Source organism: Acomys russatus, chromosome 9 (assembly GCF_903995435.1).
Source record: "Acomys russatus chromosome 9, mAcoRus1.1, whole genome shotgun sequence".
In the NCBI taxonomy this organism is placed as follows: Eukaryota; Metazoa; Chordata; class Mammalia; order Rodentia; family Muridae; genus Acomys; species Acomys russatus.
In genome coordinates, this window is record NC_067145.1 from 38,659,637 (window position 1) to 38,672,208 (window position 12,572).

The 12,572-nt window shown below is 44.4% G+C and overlaps 1 pseudogene; it reads left to right on the forward strand.

Annotated features, from left to right (window-relative positions):
* The first annotated feature begins 11,303 nt into the window (after positions 1-11,303).
* LOC127193622 (60S ribosomal protein L39-like) lies at positions 11,304-11,488 on the forward strand (annotated as a pseudogene).
* The last annotated feature ends 1,084 nt before the right edge of the window (positions 11,489-12,572 follow it).

Genomic DNA, 12,572 nt, shown 5'->3' on the forward strand with positions numbered 1-12,572 from the left:
AACATTTCACAGCCTGCATTGTAACTTAGTGCACTGAAACAGATAGCAGGGGATGACTCCTGCTTCCAAGGACGACACAGGACTCATCAAGCTGGAAGCTGTCGCTGCCATCTTATGGCTTCTTGATGTGAGCCTTTTGGGTGAAACTCTATAGCTTTGGGGAGTTTGTGTGTGTTAGCCACATTTTTCGTCAGATTCTGAGGTGGCAGGTCCACACAGGTGAAGGGCCAACCGTGTAAAATCAAAATGCACCAATCTAACTCTCACAGCCAAAGCAAAGTTCTAGGGCCAAAATGGAGCAGCTCGTGTCAGACACGTCAAAGCCCAGGGGGCCATGGAGGCATGGCCTTGGGTGAGCTTTACCTGAAAATGTGAGCTATCTTGAAAGAGTGGCAAACCCACAGCCACAAAGAAGCACAGCCCCTCCACGTGGCCCATCTCTGCTAAGACACTCACTTAGCAGCTTCTCATTCCATTGTGCTCTCTCACCACCTTCCTATGACTCCCAAGGGCAATTTTTTTTTTTCAAAATATCTTATAGAACCTTCCTTATTTTACCTTTACCCACCCCGGCCTCCCTGGATATTCCAACAACCCATCATGACTTTGTTTCCCAGATCACATTCCCATCAATTAGTTCTGAAAAAAATACCTTAACAACAACAACAACACTTTTCAGATGTTATTTAGGTTGCTATCTATAAGAGAAAGTGTAGGCAAAGGGACAGAAGAGGTGAAGCAAGAGGGACTGGGATACTGAGGGAGGAAGCATGGGTGTCAGAGCTGAGAAGACAGGAAAGAGCAGAGGGAGGAGAGGCGACCTACCACTGCCTGCTGCTTCCCAGGTTCCAAAGCAGCAGGGCCAGCCTGCTCTGCAGCCATTTGTTCCTGGAGCAAACTCCAGGAAAGACAGACAAAATAATCCCCCAAAGTGCTCCACTCTGATGCTTGGCCCTTGGGGGTTTGCTAGACTTGACTTTCCTGAGACCTTCATGGACATCTTCAGCCAAAGTCCATTAAGCAAATTAAAATCCTGGAGAAAAATAAACACAGATTGATGGAGATAGCAGTTTTATGAGGGAAAAGGAGGCAGTCGGCCCCTGTGAAGCTCTCAGCTGGTATTTAAAGCCTCCGGCCCCCAGCCCTTCTAATTCTTAAGATATACTCTCTGCAAGATACGCTGGCAGGCATAAAAGAAAGTTGCTAGAACTTTGTCCCCCACAAATGCAAACTCTACTGGCACATACTCCAGTTCCTGACACAGGGAGGGGAACTCATTGCCAAAGACAGTAGAGCCATCGATGCCATACACAGCACAACATGAAAACAAACCATGTTAGTGTACATGTTTCCTCAGACTAGAAGCCCATGTTGCACAATCACTTTGAATTCATGCCTTTTGGGTGTAAATTAATTGTATCTATAGGATGGGGTTTTATTATAGTGTAAGTCCTTCATAATAAAGGATAAGAAAAGAGTTATTATATATACATATGTGTGTGTGTGTGTGTGTGTGTGTGTGTGTGTGTGTATGAAGTACCTCAGTGCTACAATGAGAGAGGGTAAAGGATTCATAGTGGGATTGCTTTTCTCATGTAGGAGGTTAAAAACTCATTTCAAACATTTAAAAATAAAGTCATCACTTGTGCTCTGTCTCCAAAGTTAGGAATATCCCCCTGGGGCCAGTGACTGAGCACTGTGCATATTTTTCTAAGGGGCAGGGGCAAAGCGGCATTAGATTTTCCATTTAGATCTCTGGGGCAGATTTCGAGAGCCTGTGCTAGTCCTCACCATGCCCTGAGGTTATGGAAAGCAAGCTGGTGCCAGCCTGGCTCTGCAGCCAATCCTCGGGCACCAGGAGGGTTCCCTTTGGGCAGAGCTGTGGCAAGTGGAAGGGCTATGCCTAAACCCAAGCTCAGCCCCTGGATTTTCTAAACCAAATAAATCCAGCATTTCTAACATCCTCGCACTCCTAACGGCGCACACTTTCTAAGTAGTGAGAAGCTCTTGGCTTCAGCTCTTTCCCCTTACTTCACTTTGCACTTCTGTGTGCAGGGTCACAGGCTGTGGGTGGTGTTTCCAAACCCAGGAAAAGACAAAGCAGAGGCATACAAACCCGTAACAAGTGGAGACTACTGCAGTCCAGAAATAGTGTGAGGATATCGTTCAGAGAGGAAAAAAAATCAAATGATATATTGTTTTTAATAGAAGCACATTTTCCCATTATGAAAGGTCATATTTTTAAGACGCAAAGGATAAGTCAGGCCTGGTAGAACCGGCCTGATGATAAGCTCAAGGCCTGTCTGGACTACAGACTGAGCTCAAGGCCTGCTGTGTGACTTAGAGACATTGTCTCAAAATAAAAAGTTAAAGGAGCCTGAATCCAGGCATGGTGGGTGTACCTATAACCCCAGGACTGGAGAGTGGCAAGAGGTGGATCTTGGAAGCTTCCTGGCCAGCCAGGTAGGCCAAAATGGGAGGCTTCTAGTTAGCAGAGGAGGAAGAGAAAAAGAAGGCAGAGAGATGAGACAGAGACAGACAGGGTGAGAGAGACCTTTTCTGGAGACTATAAAGTGGGGAGTGATGGCAGAAGACACACAACATCCTCCTGTGCCTTCTCTATGAGTACACAAAGATGCACACTCCCATACACTCCCATGTACCTCTCACACATACAACATACAGCATGCCCCTCCACACATGGACATGTACACACATACACACACACACTATGAAGAATCATTTAAAAGACCTGGGAGACAATCCAGTGGCACCTCACTTGCCTAGCATGCATAAGATTCTGCATTCACTCCCCAGAACCACAGCACAAACAGTACCATAAAGGACAAGATTGTCTCAGTCCAAGGGGACCCAAATGGCCCTATAAGAATCCCCAAGCCAGCTAGCTGTTGCTCAGGGATGCTCACGTAAATGGAAACCCACCTCAGTGTCTCCATGCTTTCTCACAGACCACAGGAAGGGCTAATCAGTTTAAACCCAGAGAAACCTCAAACCTCCATTTTGCAAGTCATTTAACATCTCACTGGAACTCCTCCTCAACAGCAACCTTGAAAAATAAAAAACTGAGCTAGGCTCCTTTTTGCCTCTGGTTAGTAAAGCTGAGAAAGGTCCAGAAAATGAATGGAGAGAGAGAGAGAGAGAGAGAGAGAGAGAGAGAGAGAGAGAGAGAGAGAGAGAGAGAGAGAAAGAGAGAGACAGAGAGAAGAAGAAGAAGAAGAAGAAGAAGAAGAAGAAGAAGAAGAAGAAGAAGAAGAAGAAGGAGAGGAGAAGAAGAAGAAGAAGAAGAGAAGAGAAAAGAGATTTGAATGCTCCCCAAGCCTTGTTGCCAGCCAAAGGAAAAATCTGAAGAGACAAGAGTTTTCCCCAATCCACAAATGGAATTAGAAATAATTGCCCCTGGAAGTGCCCATGACTTTTGGCATCTCTAGAGCACTTGCTTGAGTTAATACAAATGGCATTACCACATCTGGGTTGGCGAGTGAAATTTCCGTGCAGTCTTGGAACCTGGATTTTTCCCATGCAGCCTAGTTAGTGGCATGAACTCTGCCATGAAAACTCAGATTTTCAGCCAGTATTCTCATTTGTCAAAAATGTTAGAATGTGTAAAATCCCACACAGTGAGGTCAGAGCTATAGAGTGTGGGGCTGGTGAGCTGGGTATCTTAGGAAACCAGACCAATAGCTGTTTACACTGAGTAGCAGTGAGGACCAGGCTCTTGAGCACAAAGCTTTGCAAGAAGCAATCGGACTTTGACTGCAGTCAGGGCTTACCCCTAGAGACTGTGAAAAAAATAGCAACTTTTAAATGATACAGAAGGCCCTTCATCAAGATCTGCCAGCGAGAACAGAAATACACATCCCCAGTAATTTTAGACGGGTGTGGAGCAAAAGCAGAACTTTCCTATCCCTGTGGACTGTCCCAGATAACTGCTATATCCAGGAAGAGATGTGATGAGGGGGTTTGTCACTATACTTAGATAGAGGATGGTCTGTGGAAGGCTGTGACCCCAAGTTAATTGGGAACCTAGTGTTCATTGACTAACACAACTTTCATAGACCTGTCCTATTAACTCAGTATAACGGTGACATGTCCAATCAGCAGGATAGGCCACCTACCCAGAACCCCTTTTTCCTTTCCCCTCCCTTCCTTCCCTCCCTGCCCTCCGCCTCTCTACACCCTCCTTCTCTTCTGATTCGGTCTCTGAGAGTCCACACTGAAGGCAAACTTGCAATGTAACTAAGAATGACCTTGAGCTCCTGGGCCCCTCCCCCTCCCCCTCCACGCCTAGTTTTAGATCAAACCCAGGGCTTGATGCTTGCTAGGCAAGATAACAACGCCCTCCCCCAACACGCGCCTCATTTTCAGACTGACTCCAGCTATGTAGCAAAGGCTAACTCTAAACTCTCTGTGTGGTTTAGGTTGGCCTGAAACTTATTATCCTCCCACACCAGCCTCCCTAAGTGCTTAGATGAGAGAGGGGTGTTATAAAGCTCAGTTGGGGGCCCCTTTCTTAGAATAAGCCACTTGAACACAAACATTCATTCAAAACTACTTTTTGACTTTGAGCTGCATATTAAAACATAGCAAGGTAACCCTCTAGGGTCCAAATTTATAATCTGAAAGCCAAAGTAATGCACAGTAACATTTTGGGGGGTTCCACGTGCCTTAAAAAAATAAGATCTCATTTTCCTGGTTTTTATTATTTGTTTATAAGTAATTTCCTTAATTTGTAAACTTCTGGCATCCAGATTCATTGCTGCGATTTTCCCCCCTTAATCTAAACTGTACATTGAAAAGGTCACCAGACAATCTCGCTCACCAGTTCTCACCCTTGGAGCCTGCCGACATGGAGGATAGAGATAAACGCTAGCTGGAATTTTAAACATATGCTTACAAATTATTGCAAACCTCAGACATAATAAATAAACGATAGAAAGGGATTCAGGGTCCCTCGACTCATTCCCACAATGCCAGTCCCACTTGCTAAGGGAAGTGTTATCAGGAATTTCCCTCAGTGATACCTTGATCCTTTTCTAATGCAAGCTCAGCATCAGAAGTGGTTGATTGGCACTTCCTACCTGTTATCTGACTCAAAGAAACAGCCGTTCCACTACTATTCAGAGGCAGCCCTGGTGTGCTGCTTAGTTTCTGACTTTTCCTACACTGGGAGTGCACAGTTGGATTGAATGATGGAAAAAGTCATGCCACACCGACATTTTCCTTTCGAGCGGCTGTGCAGAGTTCAGCCACAGGGCAAGCTCTTTCTGCATTTATCTTGGAGTAAGGAAAAAATGGAAATGGCTGTAATGTGACATGCTGACATAGGAGAATAAAAATGGGGAAGGGTTACAGAGATATTGGCAAAGGAAAGAAGCTTGCCGATGGCCAAGCATCTGAGGAAACAGGGAGGGACATAAATGAAGTGGGCAGGACTAAACACACACACACACACACACACACACACACACACACACACACACACACACACACCAGGGATAGGGCATGACAACTGAAGAAGTCTGCGGTATAATACACATGTTAACAAATTAGTATTTCTTTCACACAGTAATGGATATTATCCTACTGTCCTGAGCTCTGCATACAAAGAATTCTGAAGTACTTCAGACCCTAGAGAAGACTCAGTTTGCATGTACCAAATGCCACAAGTGTCAGAATAATCCAGAAATCCCAGAGCTGGATGAATGTGGCACAAAGGACACATGAAGGACTCAAGCCATGTGCAGCTATCCACCTATAGGCAGAGTAGAACTTAGCTCAGCAAGCCTGGAAGTAGAAGGTAGCTTGGATTTAGTCCGTCACCGCCACATGCATACAGGCAGCCTCAGTTTGCTTCATCAATCCAAGCAACTCTGGGTATATCCCAGAGGTCGCTGATGTGGGTCTCCATCTTGAATGGCTTCCTGGTTCTTCATCACAGTAACCGACAAGCCTGTACGTTGCTCTTCCTAAGGACTTGGCTTTCGCCAAGTCAGGGGACTGACCTCTGCTAACGATGATAATCAATGCATGTTGCTTTCTTCTTGCATGCTGAGGCCTTTTCTAACTGTTTATGTGTGTTTTCCTAATAAGGAAGGCTCTGCCATTACCATATTTTCCAGATCACACAAGAGGTATAGGGAACTTTCTACAGTCTGGACTTTGAACGTCAGCTAACCAATATGCTGAAGGCTTCGTCTCCAGCTTGTGGCACTACCAGGAGGTAGTAGCACCTTGTCCACACTATTCCAGAGTCCTTCCGGGCTTCACTTCCTGCCACCATGGGGTGAGCAGGCCTCTGCCATGTACTTCCACCGCGTTGTCCTGTGACCAGCAGAACAGAACCAAGCAACCATTTACAATCTGATTTCCAGAGCTTGCATTATCTTTTAGACTTATTTTATTATGTCTTTTTGCCCACCCCCTCTCCTGTGTGTGTGTGTGTGTGTGTGTGTGTTTGTGTCTGTGTGAACCTCAGTACTCTGTAAGACCAGAAAGTGCTCTTAATTACAGAGCCTTCTCTCCATCCCCTAGAGCTTGCTTTTTCTTTTCTTTTTTTCTTTTTTGTTTGTTTGTTTGTTTTTGTTTTTGTTTTTCAAGACAGGGTTTCTCTTGTATAGCCAGGGCTCGCTTTGTAGACTAGGCTGGCCTCGAACTCATGGAGATCCACCTGTTTCTGCCTTTCCTAGTGCTAGGATTACAAGCATGCACCACAGCTAGAGCTTGCAATCTTAATGTTCCAATTTCTTTTACACATGAAAGTATTTTCCTTATAAAATATAAAAGTGTATGCAATAAATAACTATGAACCAAAATATATTTAAATTAAACTTTTTCCTGGTTTTTTATTTCAGAGGCAGCACTCCAAGTGGTAGCCTAGCATTTTGATCATATGACCATCCTTCCATATGGAAGCGCTGTTCTGCAGCCCCAGGGCCCAGCCACAACCTCAGGAAATTCACAAACCAGAACCCTACACAGACCCAAGGTATCCAAAGTATAATGTTAAGACGAATACGTATGTTAACTGGCTAGTGGAGAAACCTGACCTAGATCTGCTGCTGCTTTTAGAAACATCTGGAAGACAAAAAGCAATTCTTTGCTGTGGTATAATTAGTCTCTTGTCTGTGTTTGGAGTTTTTGCAATGAACTCACATGGCAATTACAGCCTCCTTTGTCCAAAATAACAGTCAGAACCAGGGTAACTATAGGAGAATGGAACATAGGCTGTGGTGTAGACATGAGTTACAGTTTATGCTAATGCAACTCTCGGTGTTTTATGAACATAAGCTCTGTTCATCTCTCTGGTACTGGGTAAGTCATTCAGGGGCCTTTGTCCAGCCCACCTGACTCAGAGGTTCACCACCAGAGAGCCTCCTAACCCTCAATGCATGTGTCAAGATCCCTGCATTTCTATATAATACTCTTAGACTTAGCCGTTTTAGTCACTCAAGTGACACAATGATTCCCATGGGCTCTTGTAAGTCAGAAACCTCATTGCCAGCCATGTGTGGTAGCTTGTGTCTGTAATCCTTAAGGCATGGCAGGGACTGAAGGATCATCAGTTCAAGGCCAGCCTAAGAAGCAGATGCATTCTAGGCCAACCTGGGCTATGCCCTGTCTCAAAAATAACAGTAAGTAAATCCTAGAGCCAGAAGCTCATTGGCTGGGGGTAAGGCACCTTCTTTTAGTTTTTAAGCATAGTTGAAACCACCTCTTATTCAGAGCTCCAATTTTGAAGTTTCTACTACCTCTCATATTGCCCTGGGGATAGGAGTGGATTTGCTCACCCCACAAGATGTCTCAGGTCTCTGTTGCAGAGTAGGGGTTACAGTCTCAAGACACCTCCTTGGGGCTGTTAGTCTCTAAGGAATATACCTTGGAAATAGAATGTGTCTTGGGCATTGCTTTTGAACTCCTCCAGTTAATACAATAGCCCAATATCTTTGCAGATTCCACAACCATGAATTCAACCTCAGATGGAAAATATTAAAATGTGGAAGACTCTCATCTGAAACTGTGCGGACTCCTTCATGTCATCATGTTGTCAATGACACAGGGTAACTATTTCCCCGGCATTTTTACCACCAGCTACTGCAGATTACCCAAAGGCAATCTAAAGCATTTAGAAGTATATGCCCATTTAGAAGTATATTCAAACATGATACCATTCCATACAAAAGATGTGAGTGCCCAGGAGGTTCACATGGCTGAATCTCTGTGGATTCATGGGAGACAGTCTTAGCAGTTAACACCCTGCTGTGTATTCACTTGTCAGGTCACCTAACTGAGCCCAAGAGGTTGGCCAGAGCCAGCACCCATGTTACTAGAAGACAGAATACATGGCTTTACTCCCCTGGTGGCACTATGGGCACATGGGTAGCATGTCAGAGCCCATATTCTTACATACACTCTATTCAATAGACCAACACCAAGGAAACTTCATTTAAACACATTTTATAGGTGTTTCCCAGACCTCGCTTCTCACCACCAAAAAAGCATTATAGACCCATTTAAGAAAGAGTTTACATTAGGCAAACCTAGGGAGATAAAGCATAGGTGATTACCAGGGCTGGGGAGGGTAGGAAGTGTTGCTTTCAGGGGAGTGGGGAAGGCGATGGAGATCTGGGACTAAGTAGTAGAGGATCCACGGCACCAAGTGAGCAAAGTGCCTCAGGATTGTATGCTAGAAAATGTTATATAGATTTTTGCACAATAGATTCATGCATGCTGCACACACTGAAAGACACACACAAACAGACAGACACACACACACTATGTACATGGAAAGCCACAGTTGCCTTCACAGCATTACAATGGCTAAGAAAACACACACACACACACACACATATACACACACAGACTATACACATGGAAAGCCACAGCTGCCTTCACAGCATTACAATGGCTAAGCACACACACACACACACACACACACACACACACACACACACACACACTTTACATATGGAAAGCTACTGCTGCCCTCACAGCATTACAATGGCTAAGTCCGTGTTGGGTTGGATTGGTGTTTCTGACTTAGTTGGCTCCTGCGAACCACAGCACAAGATTTAAGTGTTTAATCTCCTGCTATGTGGCTATTATGTCCTTATCTTATTTTCTATGGCTCCCAGAGAAGTGAATTAAAAATGATGAATCTATTCCTTTCCTTCAGTTTGTGACAATATATGGCAATATATCTATCTCAGTATAGAAGATAGAGGCCCAGCCTGGTCTACAAAGTGAATCTAGGATATCCAAGGCTCTGTTAAACAGAGAAGCCTTGTCTTGGAAAAACAAACAAACAAACCAATGAAAACAGAAAGAAAGAAAACAGAAAAGAAGAAGGCAACAGAGGCCACCACCACCATGGTATAAAAAGTACTCTGCTCAGACTGCACAGCCAAGCGTAACGGTATGAGCGTTTGCAAACTTCCCACCACCGTAATGAAACCGCTGAGTTAATCAACTTTACAAAGAGAAGAAGTTGCTTCCAGCTCACAGTCTTGGAGGTGCCAATTCTTGATCAGTTGCTCTTGTCACTTTGGGGCTGGGGTGAAGCAGACAGCATTCTGGGAACACAGAGCACAATGAAACTACTCCTCTTAGCCGTAAGCAAATGGGAAAAGCAGGGCTCAGAGGCCCACAGTCCTCAAGGCGTACCCCAGTGGTCCCAAACATCCCACCAGACAAAGCTCTTAAACAATACAGTCTGTACAATAATTTGTCATGAGGAATATGTTTTTTAAAAAGCTTTTATGTCATCTGTTCACTGGGTTTCCCATTGGGCAAAAAACTAAAAGGATTTTCACATACGGGCATGGGTTATCTATTTTGATAACAGTCAAACATCTCCTATTTGCTGAGCTTTTCTGTGACTGGTGGACTGTGCTGGCACACTAATCATCAGACCCTTTAACTTGTTTTCAGTCCAGTTTAGACCTACAGAAAATGTGCTGGAGGTGAGGTGGAGCTCACATTACCACAGGATGCTCCTGAGAACTGAGAAACCAGCCTGGCCACAGCGTTCTCGCTGCAGCAGTTCTAAGATTCCGGCTTTCAGGGATCCTGCTAGCAGCACTTAGTCATCTTAGTTCCGCCTCTCCTGGTCTGTGTTTCCTGGGTCCCATGTCAGAACTTGACTGGTTCGAGAAGTACTATCAGCTTTTTCATAGATGGTGCTCACTCTGGCATTCTCACCAATGTTTTTGGATCACACTGGGGCCGCCTATATTGGGTAATAAAACTGCAATGAGCCATTCCTGGTGAGGTCAGGCCTGGTCCTGGTCCGTGGCTGAAGGGGACTCTGCCAGGCTTCTTCACCTCAATGTTAACATTATTGCTTTTCCTTGTTTGCTGGAAACAGGCATTCAGCACAACCCTTAGTGGAAGGGAGGAGAAATACACTCCTTTTCCTGGGGCTTAACAGTAATCCACACAGATCATTTAGAATTTTCTATATAATGTGTATTTCATCTCTTTATGACATTTACTCTGTTCTTCATTCATACACAGTATTGATTTCCTTTTTGCTTATTAAAATATCATAACATGGCTGTTTATTTCAGCTCAAATTGTGTCAGCTCTGGCCCTGAGGAGTTTATTTAGTTTGGCTTCACTGTCCCTTTGATATGTTCAGCCACTCCACGCCCTCTGTTTTTCTCTTTTTAGACTCTTCCTTATTTTCTTACACTAACAAGATTATCCATCAGCCTCGTCTTGCTTTTTTTTTTTTTTTTTTTCATGCCTCATTCTAAAACCAGCCAATTTTCCAATGAGTTCTGGTTCCTTTGGTTGGAGAATAAGATGCAGATTCTGGGTGATGGGGACATGCGCTGTCACCGGAGTGTTACCGTGTCTAAGTTCTCTGAGAAGACTTAGTTAAGAATACGTGTATGGGGGCTGGAGAGATGGCTCAGAGGTTAAGAGCACTGTCTGCTCTTCCAGAGGTCCTGAGTTCAATTCCCAGAAGCCACATGGTGGCTCACAGTCATCTTTAAGGTGATCTGACGACCTTTTCTGGCCTGCACATGTACATGCAGGAAGAGCACTGAACACATAGTAAATAAATAATCTTTAAAAAAAAAAAGAATATGTGTATGTGGACTAATTACACACACAAACCTATATTCACTGACAAGAAGAGAGGGTAAGTGACAGATAGAGGGTAGATGATTGGCAGGTGGATATTATACCACTCGCTCATTCGCCATCATAGCATTTATTCTTTGGGATGCTCTTCTCCTTTCCTCCACCATCGTGGGCCACTGACTCAGCTTCTCGCCATGGCTTCTCACAAGGCTTTCAGAATCAAGCTACTCCTGGCCAAGAAACAAAAGCAGACTCATCCTATTCCTCAATGGATTTGGAGAAAACTGGTAACAAAATCAGGTACAAGAGAAGACACTGGAGGCGAGCAAAGCTGGGCTGTAAGGATGCGTACAATGGCAAGACTGGGGGTTTATGCTGAATCATGGTCATCAATCAGTGCTACCAGATGGAGTCAGCGTTTTTAACTTGGAGACTTGGTCAAGTCTAAATTGGGAGTGTGGTCTGTCCAGTAATAAAATGTAGAACATTTAAAAAAAAATATTTATTCTTTTGTTTCTGTATAGCTCCCCTGTCATAGTGAAATCTGCACCTCTCCCCATTAGCTGTAACTACTGAAACATTGTTCAGCGCTAGCATACACACACACACACACACGCACACACACACATATTAGGGGGTGTGTGTGCGTGTGTGTGTGTGTGTGTGTGTGTGTGTGTGTGTGTTCATGCGTGTGTGTGTAACTGGATGGGTACATTTGTAGGCACGCATGCGGAGGCCAGGGGTCAGCATCAGCTTTCTTCTCAGTTGCTATCTACATTTTTGAGACTTTCACTGAACGCGGAGGCCTCCGAGCTGTCTAGCAAGCTCTGGATCATCCTGAAACCATCTTCCCAGTGCTAGGATCACAGGCACATGGCACGTGCCCAGCTTTCTCTATTGGTGCCTGGCATCTAAACTCGCCCTCCCTGGTCCTTATGGCAGTTTTTCTAGACCTGTGAATCTATCTAAAAAGAAAAAGTCACCAACCAAAGTGCAGTATTTCTGTAGAAATCTTTTCTTTAGCTCAAATAACCAGGAAGAAATAGGTTTTTTTTTTTTTCACTTCTATTAGTGGCCATCCTTACATCTCTCTCAGAGAGGTCAACACAGCTTTGTAACAAGTTGGTTCTCTTGTTGCGCTTGAAGTTCACCTCAGGAAGCCCCACGTTCCAGTGGGTGTTTCTTCTCCCTCACCCAGAAGTGTGCTCCTAGGGCTGTGTGGTTCTATGAGCTTTGACTCACTCATGAAGTCAGGTGTTCACTACCTTCCTACTACAGAACATATCGCCAATGACTGAAATTTCTCTGTGCGACCCTCCATCGTCAAACCCTTCTCTGGTCAATGACCACAACTACTTGGTTTCTTTGATTTTGTCTTTTCATAACACCATGTAACTAACATTATTTAATATGTGTTTTTTAGACTGGGCTGCCTTCATATAGAAATGCGCATCTGCATCATG